Here is a 10,348-nt window from a genome sequence, read left to right on the forward strand (position 1 = left end):
GTGGCATGTGGCCCAGTCTGGAAACCCATCTAGTGACGTCAAGACACCATAGGAATCTATGGAATCTTAGCAATTCTACAAAATTAGACATTTCCCTAAAATGCGTCGTTTTGAAATGTAGTTTTGAAAAGTGCAATCCTATGACATCATGGTATCTCATTGACTGGGGTGGTTGAAAGATGTTTTTATGACCAGTCATGCTCCCATACCTCCAATAAACATCAACATGTTCTTTCTCCCCCACAACTGCGATCAGCAGCTCTATAGCTCGCTCTGTTGGTTGGTCTCCCACTTTCTGCCAATCCCATGCCATTTTGGGAAAGAATCATGCAGTTCTTTGCATGCAGTACAAATGTGTTATTTTTGCCTATTCTAAAAAACATATTGAAATGTTTTTGACCATTTCTGTATACTGGGATCTTGGAATTACATACATTGGGTATGACTGGAAATCTTAGCCCAGTTGTGATAATGTGTGATGATGTTACTCCCATATAATAGTAGCCATTTCATTGTAGTGAGGAATTTATTTAAAAAACTTGACCTCGCTGTATAAAATGATGTATTGTGAGCGATTGTTTTTTTTTTTACCATGTTTATCAATTCTCGAGTGGTCAAAAATGGTAACATTTTGCACTAAATCTGTGTGACAAATAGTATCAACCCAGAAATTGCTGTAACAACTTGACATAATTGAGCATGGGAATGGCCATCATATGATGCTTCCATCATTTTTCTAAGCCCTGATACAAACTCTCTAAATTTTAATGGGCGCCTAACCAAAACACAATGTTTATTACAGATTCATGACTAGAAAAACTTTATTTTATTTAATATTTCTTTTAATCCTCTCTTTCTCAGATTTGTCTCTGTTTTCTCCCCATCCCAATTTAGTCGTTGTGCCAATTCCCCCCCTCCCCTACCTGGTTGTTGTGCGCATGTTCTCCTACTGGTCGGTACAAGGGAACCCTGAAGTATCCGCACGCTTCCTCCGACATGTGCAGCGACAGCCAGTGGCTCTCTTCTCACTTGGCAGCGAGGGCTCTCATTGGTGAAGCGTAACGCGTGGGAGGTCACGCTGCCTTCATCAAGTCCTGCCTCCGCTGAGCAAGCGCCCAGACCTGACCTGTAGGCGTCGCTGTCCACAACGCCAGTTTCCCACCGACGGCTTCCCTCCCACTAACTCAGCCAAACGAGTTAGTATAGCGATCAGCCCAAGCCAAGGCAATGCTGACTCCGCGAGTCGAGACCGCAGTCTCTTGCATCATGACTAGAAAAACTTGACCCTGCTATCTCCCCCTAAAGACACCCCCCCCCCCCTCCCCCATTTGGAAATCAAGTAAACAATAAGAGTCTGGCCTGTCAAGAATGATGTGGTAGTAACAATGTTTCTCTAAAGAGTCAGGTCACTCTGTCTGGGTCTAACAAGATGCGACCTCTATCTCTGGGAGACATATCTGTGTCTAACTGTCATACATATCATTACACATTTGAAGTCACTGGTAACACCAAATGGTTTACTTGGTCAAAGATTTTGAGCAGCTTTTTGACCATCCAGTGGTTTCTGAGTCCTTAGTCACCATGGCAACCACTCACCGCATCATTCTCAGAGATCCTTATTCATTTTAAACATCTAACATGTAGAAAGTAGTTTTGTTGTTGCCGCCATCTTTAGTGTTTCACAGATGTCTCCCTTCAAAACCTCCTCATTATATAGTGTCTCTGGTCGTCATTCTTTCACAGTAACCATGACAACAGTCTCAATAAAGCTATGCCTGGATATTTAATTTATGTGTGTGTGTGTGTGTGTGTGTGTGTTTAGGATCGTCTGTGGCTGCTGTCTGATTCCCCTCCTCTGCCCTACACTGCAAGATGTATATCACTCCTGCCCGGAGTGCCACAAGCGCGTGCACATATACAAATCAAATCAAATAAAAAAAGTATCAAATGATACTGCTCTTATCCAGATATCCCTTTAGGTCAAATGATACGGCTCTTATCCAGATATCTGTTTAGGTCAAATGATACTGCTCTTATCCAGATATCCCTTTAGGTCAAATGATACAGCTCTTATCCAGATATCTGTTTAGGTCAAATGATACGGCTCTTATCCAGATATCTGTTTAGGTCAAATGATACTGCTCTTATCCAGATATCTGTTTAGGTCAAATGATACTGCTCTTATCCAGATATCTGTTTAGGTCAAATGATACTGCTCTTATCCAGATATCTGTTTAGGTCAAATGATACTGCTCTTATCCAGATATCCCTTTAGGTCAAATGATACTGCTCTTATCCAGATATCTGTTTAGGTCAAATGATACTGCTCTTATCCAGATATCCCTTTAGGTCAAATGATACTGCTCTTATCCAGATATCCCTTTAGGTCAAATGATACTGCTCTTATCCAGATATCCCTTTAGGTCAAATGATACTGCTCTTATCCAGATATCTGTTTAGGTCAAATGATACTGCTCTTATCCAGATATCTGTTTAGGTGAAATGATACTGCTCTTATCCAGATATCCCTTTAGGTCAAATGATACTGCTCTTATCCAGATATCTGTTTAGGTCAAATGATACTGCTCTTATTGCCCTTTGTACACCGATTTGAGGAGGGCTTTATTTGAGAACATTCAAATTGTAAATCCGGATTTGTTTTGGCAGTCTGAGAGTTGTATGTTGAGTTGTTTTTTTGTGGAGGACATCTTCAGTTTTGCAGGATTTTTGGAGAAAGCATGGCACTTGAGACAAAACACACTATATCCTATATAATTGTATATGAATTCCTCTTGTTTCTTTGTTTACATACTGTACATTGCTTACAGCTTGTGTTATATTACGTTTTATTGTATTTTCATTTTTTTGTGGCCATCTTATATGTCATTTGTCAAGTATACTATTATATTGTTTATGTGTCTTGTAAGCCCATATGGGCTGGGCATACACCTATGTAAGACACGGAAATAAAAAAAACATCAAATCAAAAATCAAATCTAAGCTTCACATGAAATCACAAATACTACTTAAAGGGAGAGTAGAGCAGTTCTACTGCCATGTCTGCCTAGTTGTAAACATGCCAATGCTGACTTCTGTTATTCACCTGCTTTCCTGATGGTTGTTGTAACAGCTCTTTAACAGAGTCAGACAAGAAGATAGATACCAATTTCCTCTCTGTGCGTTCAGTAGAAAGCTGTCTGGCTGCCAACTAGCCTAGCTTAGCACAAATGAGGCAGATACGGACCAGCTAGCCTAGCTGTTGGCCAAAAACACCTCTCCTGGTGTTTTAAGGTAAACTGCTTACATGTGTACCAGTGGCGTCGCATGGGTAAAATAACAGGGGAAGCCAAAAAAAATTAATAAAAAAAAAAATTATTAAATATTTTTATTAATATTATTATTATTTTTTTTAAGTCAAGCAGTCACCATGTACACTACACTATGGCTCGGCGGCCAGTCAAACTTTCTTTTTATTTATTTAACAGATTGCAGAATGGGTACAATACAGTATGGCTCAATACACACAATTGTTAAGGGGATGCAGACCAGAGAAAGACTTTTGTCTTGTTTACATCAGGGTCCCCCATTTTCAATTCATAGTGACATTTATGACATACAAGACATCATGGCATTTATGGCATAGGGACATACACAACATACATGACATTTATGGCATAGGGACATACATGACATACAGGTATTTAGTATGGTTACATTTGTGACATATACGATATTCAAATATACAGTACTGTTACCCATAGATCCTGACAGAGTATATACATATGATGGGGAGGGGACTGTACATTAGGAGGGGGTGGGTGGGTGGGAGAGAAATATACATACGGCCGGGAGAGAATATGACTGTCTATTAGACAAACGTCTAGAGTCTAGACAAACAAGACAAGACAAACGTATTTCTCTGGTCTGCATCCCCTTAACAATTGTGTGTATTGAGCCGTACTGTATTGTACCCATTCTGCAATCTGTTAAATAAAGTTTTCATTCATTCATTCATTCATTCATTCATTCATTCATTCATTCATTCATTCATTCATTCACGTGTCTGTTGCGCGGCGCGCCCCGCCCTCAGAGCGCTCCTACTGTAAAATGCGGAAGCAGCCATTTCAGCCTCAGTTTTACTCGTTTATAAAAATTATTTAAAATGTTTATTAGCAACGCCGAGCTTTCAAACCCCGCCGCATCTGTGTGTGAAACCCTAATGGAATGCTGGGTACCTTTGACATTTATATCCGATATATTTTGGACCCACCGCTAGCTTTTAAGCAGTGCTTGATGGTGCACATTAACCTGGCTACTACGGAGGAATAAGTGACTGCGTATTCCAGCCCCTGGCTTGCATTGCAGTCATGAAAGGGTCTACAAGCTTGCCTGATAACGTTAGTTAGTCAGGCTGCTCAGTGCTTACCTGGTCAATAATGTGGTCCTCCTCTTGCCAGATAGATTTGTTAAATCATAATATCCACAGTGGTGTGCTCTGCTGGTCCTCAGTAAATGTCCCGCCGGCGAAAATAAGTTGCTATTAAAGTGCTAAATGTTAGATACACTAATAGAGGATTCGAACGTGCCCGCTCTGTTAATACAATTTTCAATCAATCAATCCCGCGAGGGGATGACGTTCAGACATGTTTTTTCTTACTATGGCACTGTAGTAGACTGAGTGACGACAGACAGTTTGATTGACAGTTTGATACTACTAATGGTTGTCACATTAGGTAGTCAGGTGGAAATGTTCTGACCTGCCCCGCCTCCAGAGTGTGCCGAGTGCAGAGGGGAGGCCACACTCTGGATTCTTCTCACAGCCCCGTTTTAAACTTTTAAGGTGTGGCAGTCAGCTCAAATCTGATTGGCTAGGATCGGTTTTGGACTCTAGATACATGAATCACATGGTTGAGGCTGGAGAAAGAGACCTACCCCCTGCCTCCTCTCCTCTATAGCTGCAGTGAGCACAGTGAGTCTGACAGTGTGTTAGAGGGAGTGAGAAGGAGAAGAGGGAGACATTTAAAAAAAATAAAAAATTATAACACAGATGCACAGATGAAAAAGAATGTAAACTATATTAAAAAAAAAATTATATATATATTTTTTTCTATTTTTTTTTTCATATTTCATATTTGATATTAATTCATATTTTAATAGGGAGGCATGGCTTCCGTTGGCTTCCATAAGGATTCGCCACTGATGTGTACTAAGCTAGGCTAGCTTGTAGACAGATAGCTTTCTACTGAACACACAGAGAAGAAATTGGTATCTATCTTCTTGTCTGACTCTGGAGAAGACGATCATTTCCAGATAAGAACAGATTTCCAATAATGTTGGCGTGTTTCTATAAAGAACCAGTGTAATGACGTTAATTCAATCAGAAAAAGCTTATGGTGGAATGCTGACATCAGGAGTATTATTTCTTCAGCTTCAGATGTATCATTTGACTTGTTATAACTGTTTCATTGCCCTTTAGTTATTATTTTCACAATAACAACAGTTCGAAACATTTTGGGCAATTTTACATCAACATATCTATCATCTGTTAGAAAATGCAATGAGATTGAAAAACGTGATTTTGAGGGCGACTGGGTGGCGTAGCGGAGATTGCACTCGTCACAAATGCAAGACACAAGGTCTCGACTCCCCAAGTCGGCATTGCCTTGGGCCAGTCGTCATACTATCTCAATTGACAGAGGTAGCGGGTGGAAAGTCGATGGGTGGGGATTGGACGTTGTGGACAGCGACCCCTACAGGTCGGTTGGGAGACGCCTGCACAGCAGAGTCAGGAAGTATCGGGGGTAGTGTGAGCCTCCCACGCGTTACTCCTCGCCACTGAGAGTCCGCGCTGTCTGGTGAAAAGATGTGACAGGCTGCCTCCTTGTGTACCGGGGGGGGGACACGTGATGCAAGGCTTCTATCCTCCCTACAACCGACCAGTGGGAGGCATAGTCTAGCAACGTTCAAGACAGGGGAGGGGAGAATTGGAAATACGAAATTGGGATGGGAGAAAAATAGAAAAATAAGGAGAAAAAAGTGGATACAAAAATAATATGATTTTAATATGATAAAAAAAATGATTTTGATTTGACTGATTCTTTATCATGATTTTAATTTTAATAAAGCAGGTCCCCCAACCTAACATGGCACTTTACAAGTAGATGTCACCTAAACCATTGCACATTATATTTATGGAATGACCAAGAGAACCAAGAGATTCAATGTATTTTATATTTTGTGTTCAGCACCCGTTCAGATCACTGTAGTTTCTACCAGGTAGCCTTTACACCATTTGTGTTTAAATGACTTGTCTCTTCTTAATCACATTCAGACAGTTTTCCTGAGCAGTTAAGAGTTGAACAAAATGTACATACATTTTTCTCTGTCTCTCACTTTCTCTCTGTCTTTGCCCAAATTAAATACATATTCCCTTTTTGCTTGTGCAACCACAATTTACCATGTTGCAGTCATTTAAATGTGCCTGGATATTTAATGTATCTGTGTGTGTGTGTGTGTGTGTGTGTGTGTGTGTGTGTGTGTGTGTGTGTGTGTGTGTGTGTGTGTGTGTGTGTGTGTGTCCTGACAAAAGAAGCCACCCAACTCCTCGTCCAATCAACAGTCATCTCCCGCCTCGACTACTGCAACGCACTGCTCGCTGGCCTCCCGGCCACTGCCACTAAGCCTCTTCAACTCATTCAGAACGCAGCGGCCCGCCTGATCTCAAACCTACCGAAGTCGGCCCATGTCACCCCACTTCTTAGGGACCTGCACTGGCTCCCCATTGCTGCACGAATCCGCTTCAAGGCCCTTGACCTAGCATACCGTGCGGCAAAGGGAACTGCTCCCGCCTACCTCCGGTCAATGGTCTCTAACTACACACCCTCAAGACCCCTACGCTCTGCATCTTCTGGCCGCCTCAGACCTACTCCTATCCAAGCTCCGGGAGGGTCATCAAAGAGAAGTCGCCTATTCTCAGTCCTTGCCCCACAATGGTGGAATGAACTACCCACCCCAGTTAGGACAGCCGAAACACGTCCAATCTTTCGCCGTCGACTAAAGACTCACTTCTTCAACCATTATCTGAATTAAAAAAAAAAAAAAAAAAAAAAAAAAATCTAACCCTAACTAACCATACTGTCATGCACTTGTCCTAATAAACTAACCTACACTGTAGCACTCAACACTTTGATGAACATTGTTACTCAGCTGATAGAGTTGTGCTCTTCCTGATGGCTTGTCGTACAGAACTTGTAAGTCGCTTTGGATAAAAGCGTCAGCTAAATGACTAAATGTAAATGTAAAATGTAAATGTGTGTGTGTGTGTGTGTGTGTGTGTGTGTGTGTGTGTGTGTGTGTGTGTGTGTGTGTGTGTTTAGGTTCGTCTGTGGCTGCTGTCTGATTCCATTCCTCATGTCAACAAACTAACTACATTGCTCTTGATTTCTTTTTCATTATGATTGTTATGTATGACGGAGCTTGATATTGGGATTTGTTTGGAGGAATATGGAGAATACATGTTCAAAAATAAACGTTTTCATTCATTCCTCTGTCATGAACTGCATGATGTACACCACTCCTGCCCCGAGTCCCACAATCACCTGCACATATACAAGAGATGAGGACCGGAGACTGATGCATGAATGAATGAATGAACGAATGAATGAATGAATGAATGAATGAATGAATGAATGAATGAATGAATGAATGAATGAATGAATGAATGAATGAATGAATGAATGAATTAATTAATTTATTCACACACACACACACACACACACACAATACATTACATGTAAGTATCCTCATGTGATATAACAATGTCGCAAATTGTGTGCATGTGCCAGGTCTCCCAAGAAGCTATTTAAAGATTTTGGAGGGAGCCTGAACACAGATATAAACAGAATATAAACAACAAAACAATAAACAAAAAACAAAACAAAACAAAACATACAACGTGGGTAGGTTTACACACCTACCTACTAACTGACATATAACAGAGATACATAATACAGACAATTGTATTCCTAAGTTATAATTTTAATTAGAGATATGATTTAAGCAGTTCCTCTTTCAGTGATTTTTTTAAATGTTTTAAAGGTTTTAGTCATTTTCAGATTTTCGTCAAGCTTGTTCCAGATCTGTGGACCCCTGCATGCTATGCTTAGGCTATAGCACAATTGAGCCTTCTCCTCTTGCCAAATATAAGATGCTTATTTCTTGTGTTGTGGATGTGCAGTGGTTGGCAGACTGGGACAAGCTCAGACAGTCTGTGATTCATGTTGTTGACAACTTGATACATAATTGATGCGTTTTGATGAATGTTAAATTCAGCTAGCCTCAGGAGACCAAAGCGATGGAACAGAGGCTTTGAGGGCGCTCTATACCCGGACCATGACAGCACTCGTAGTACCCTCTTTTGTAAGCTTTCTAGTTTCTTGAGATGGCTGGGGTATGTGTTGCACCATATGACATTACAGTAATTAATGAGGGGTTCATACAAGGTTTTGTATAAAGTGAGAAGGGCAGGCAAGGGAAGAAAATGACGTATTTTGCAGAATAAGCCAACATATTTGGACAGTTTTGTTTGTAGATATTTTATGTGGCATTTGAAGTTGAGTGACTCATCGATGACGACCCCCAGGAATTTTGTGGACACCACTCTTGACAGCTCCTTTCCATTTATTTGTATGCACATGTGATGTGTGCGCATCCAATTTGAGTGGAAGACAATAAAGTTTGTTTTGCTGAGATTAAGTGATAATTTGTTGCATTTAAACCAGGTGTCCACTTTTTGTAGTTCTGTGTTGAGTAGATCTTGTAGCTCGAGTGGATTTTTATGTGACAGAAACAAATTAGTGTCATCAGCGAATATTACTTTGTGCAGAAGTTCAGATAAGTTGACAAAGTCATTTATATAGAGAATAAATAGTAAAGGCCCTAGAATTGACCCCTGGGGGACCCCATATTTGATGTCCATTTTTATTGATTTGTGATTGTTTATATCGACGTACTGTTGCCTATCATGTAAATAGCTACTGAACCAGTTGACTTTGATAAATCCAAGAAAACGCCCACCCCACAATCACCCTGATCAATGGCATCATGTATTTTTTCAACAAGGTCTAATATTGCCATGTTTGTTGTTCTCTTTTTCCTGAAGCCGTATTGTGAATTGGTGAGTATATTTAGCTTGGTGGTGTATTCGCTTAATCTATTGTACACAACTCTCTCATAAACTTTGGATAGAGCTGGTAACACGGATATTGGACGGTAATTATTAATACTATTTTTGTCACCTGATTTATATATGGTTATTATTCTCCCAATTTTGATGTTTTTTGGCACCACACCATGTAGTAAGGACAAATTAATACAGTGAGCGAGTGGTCTGACTATAATATTGGCTATGGCTATTAGGATTTTGCTGCATATTCCATCAGCACCGGCTGTGCGAGTGTCCTTCATCTTCATGATAATGTTGAATAGTTCATCATGGTCAGTTGGTTTCATGAAAAAATAGTTAATATAGTTACCTGATAAATACTGTTTAAAAGACACACCCCCAGGATGGCTAATTTTATTCGCCAGGTCTTCACCAATGGATGCAAAGTAGGTATTGAATTTATCAGAGAGATCCTGCTGAGACATGTTTGCAGGGTCAGGGAGCACTGATGCTTTTTTGTCCCTGTTTAGTACTTTATTTAGAACTGACCATGTCCTTTTTTAATCACCCTGAGATGCTATTACCTGATCAGTATAATTATCACATTTGCTTTTCCTCATTGTGTTTAATGGATGTTAAAATGCCCTTTGTAAGCCAGGGGTTCTGGTAATTTTTTACTGCTCATGACAGTCTTCTCAGGAATGGTGTTATGGATGGAGTCTGTTATTTCCAATATCAGACTATCATATGCAGTATCAGGATCACAGGCATCATATACATTTTTCCACCCTTTGGTCTCCAGGCTTCCATATAGTTGCTGCAGGGTTCTGTCATTTATTACTTTAATTGTTGTCTTACAAGGAGGGGGTGCAAGTTCACTGGCAAGATTTAGAGACAACATGACAGGGAAGTGATCAGTTATGTCAGTTAGGATCACTCCTGAGTCCTGACTCCAGCTTGGTGTTTTGGATGTTGGTGATTGTAGCTGAGGGGTACAATTCCCTGACTGTATTGTTAGATATGATATTTAATACCACTACCTCATGTACTTTAACTTCTGGCCACCCAGTACAAGATATAAGTATGATGAACACTTTCCCACCTGATGAAACGAACCAACACAAATGGACCAAATCGAATATTTAATACAGCAAAGGGTGTACACAATATTCACTTAATTACATT

Source organism: Notolepis coatsorum, assembly GCF_963971535.1.
Source record: "Notolepis coatsorum genome assembly, chromosome: 7".
Taxonomy (NCBI): Eukaryota; Metazoa; Chordata; class Actinopteri; order Aulopiformes; family Paralepididae; genus Notolepis; species Notolepis coatsorum.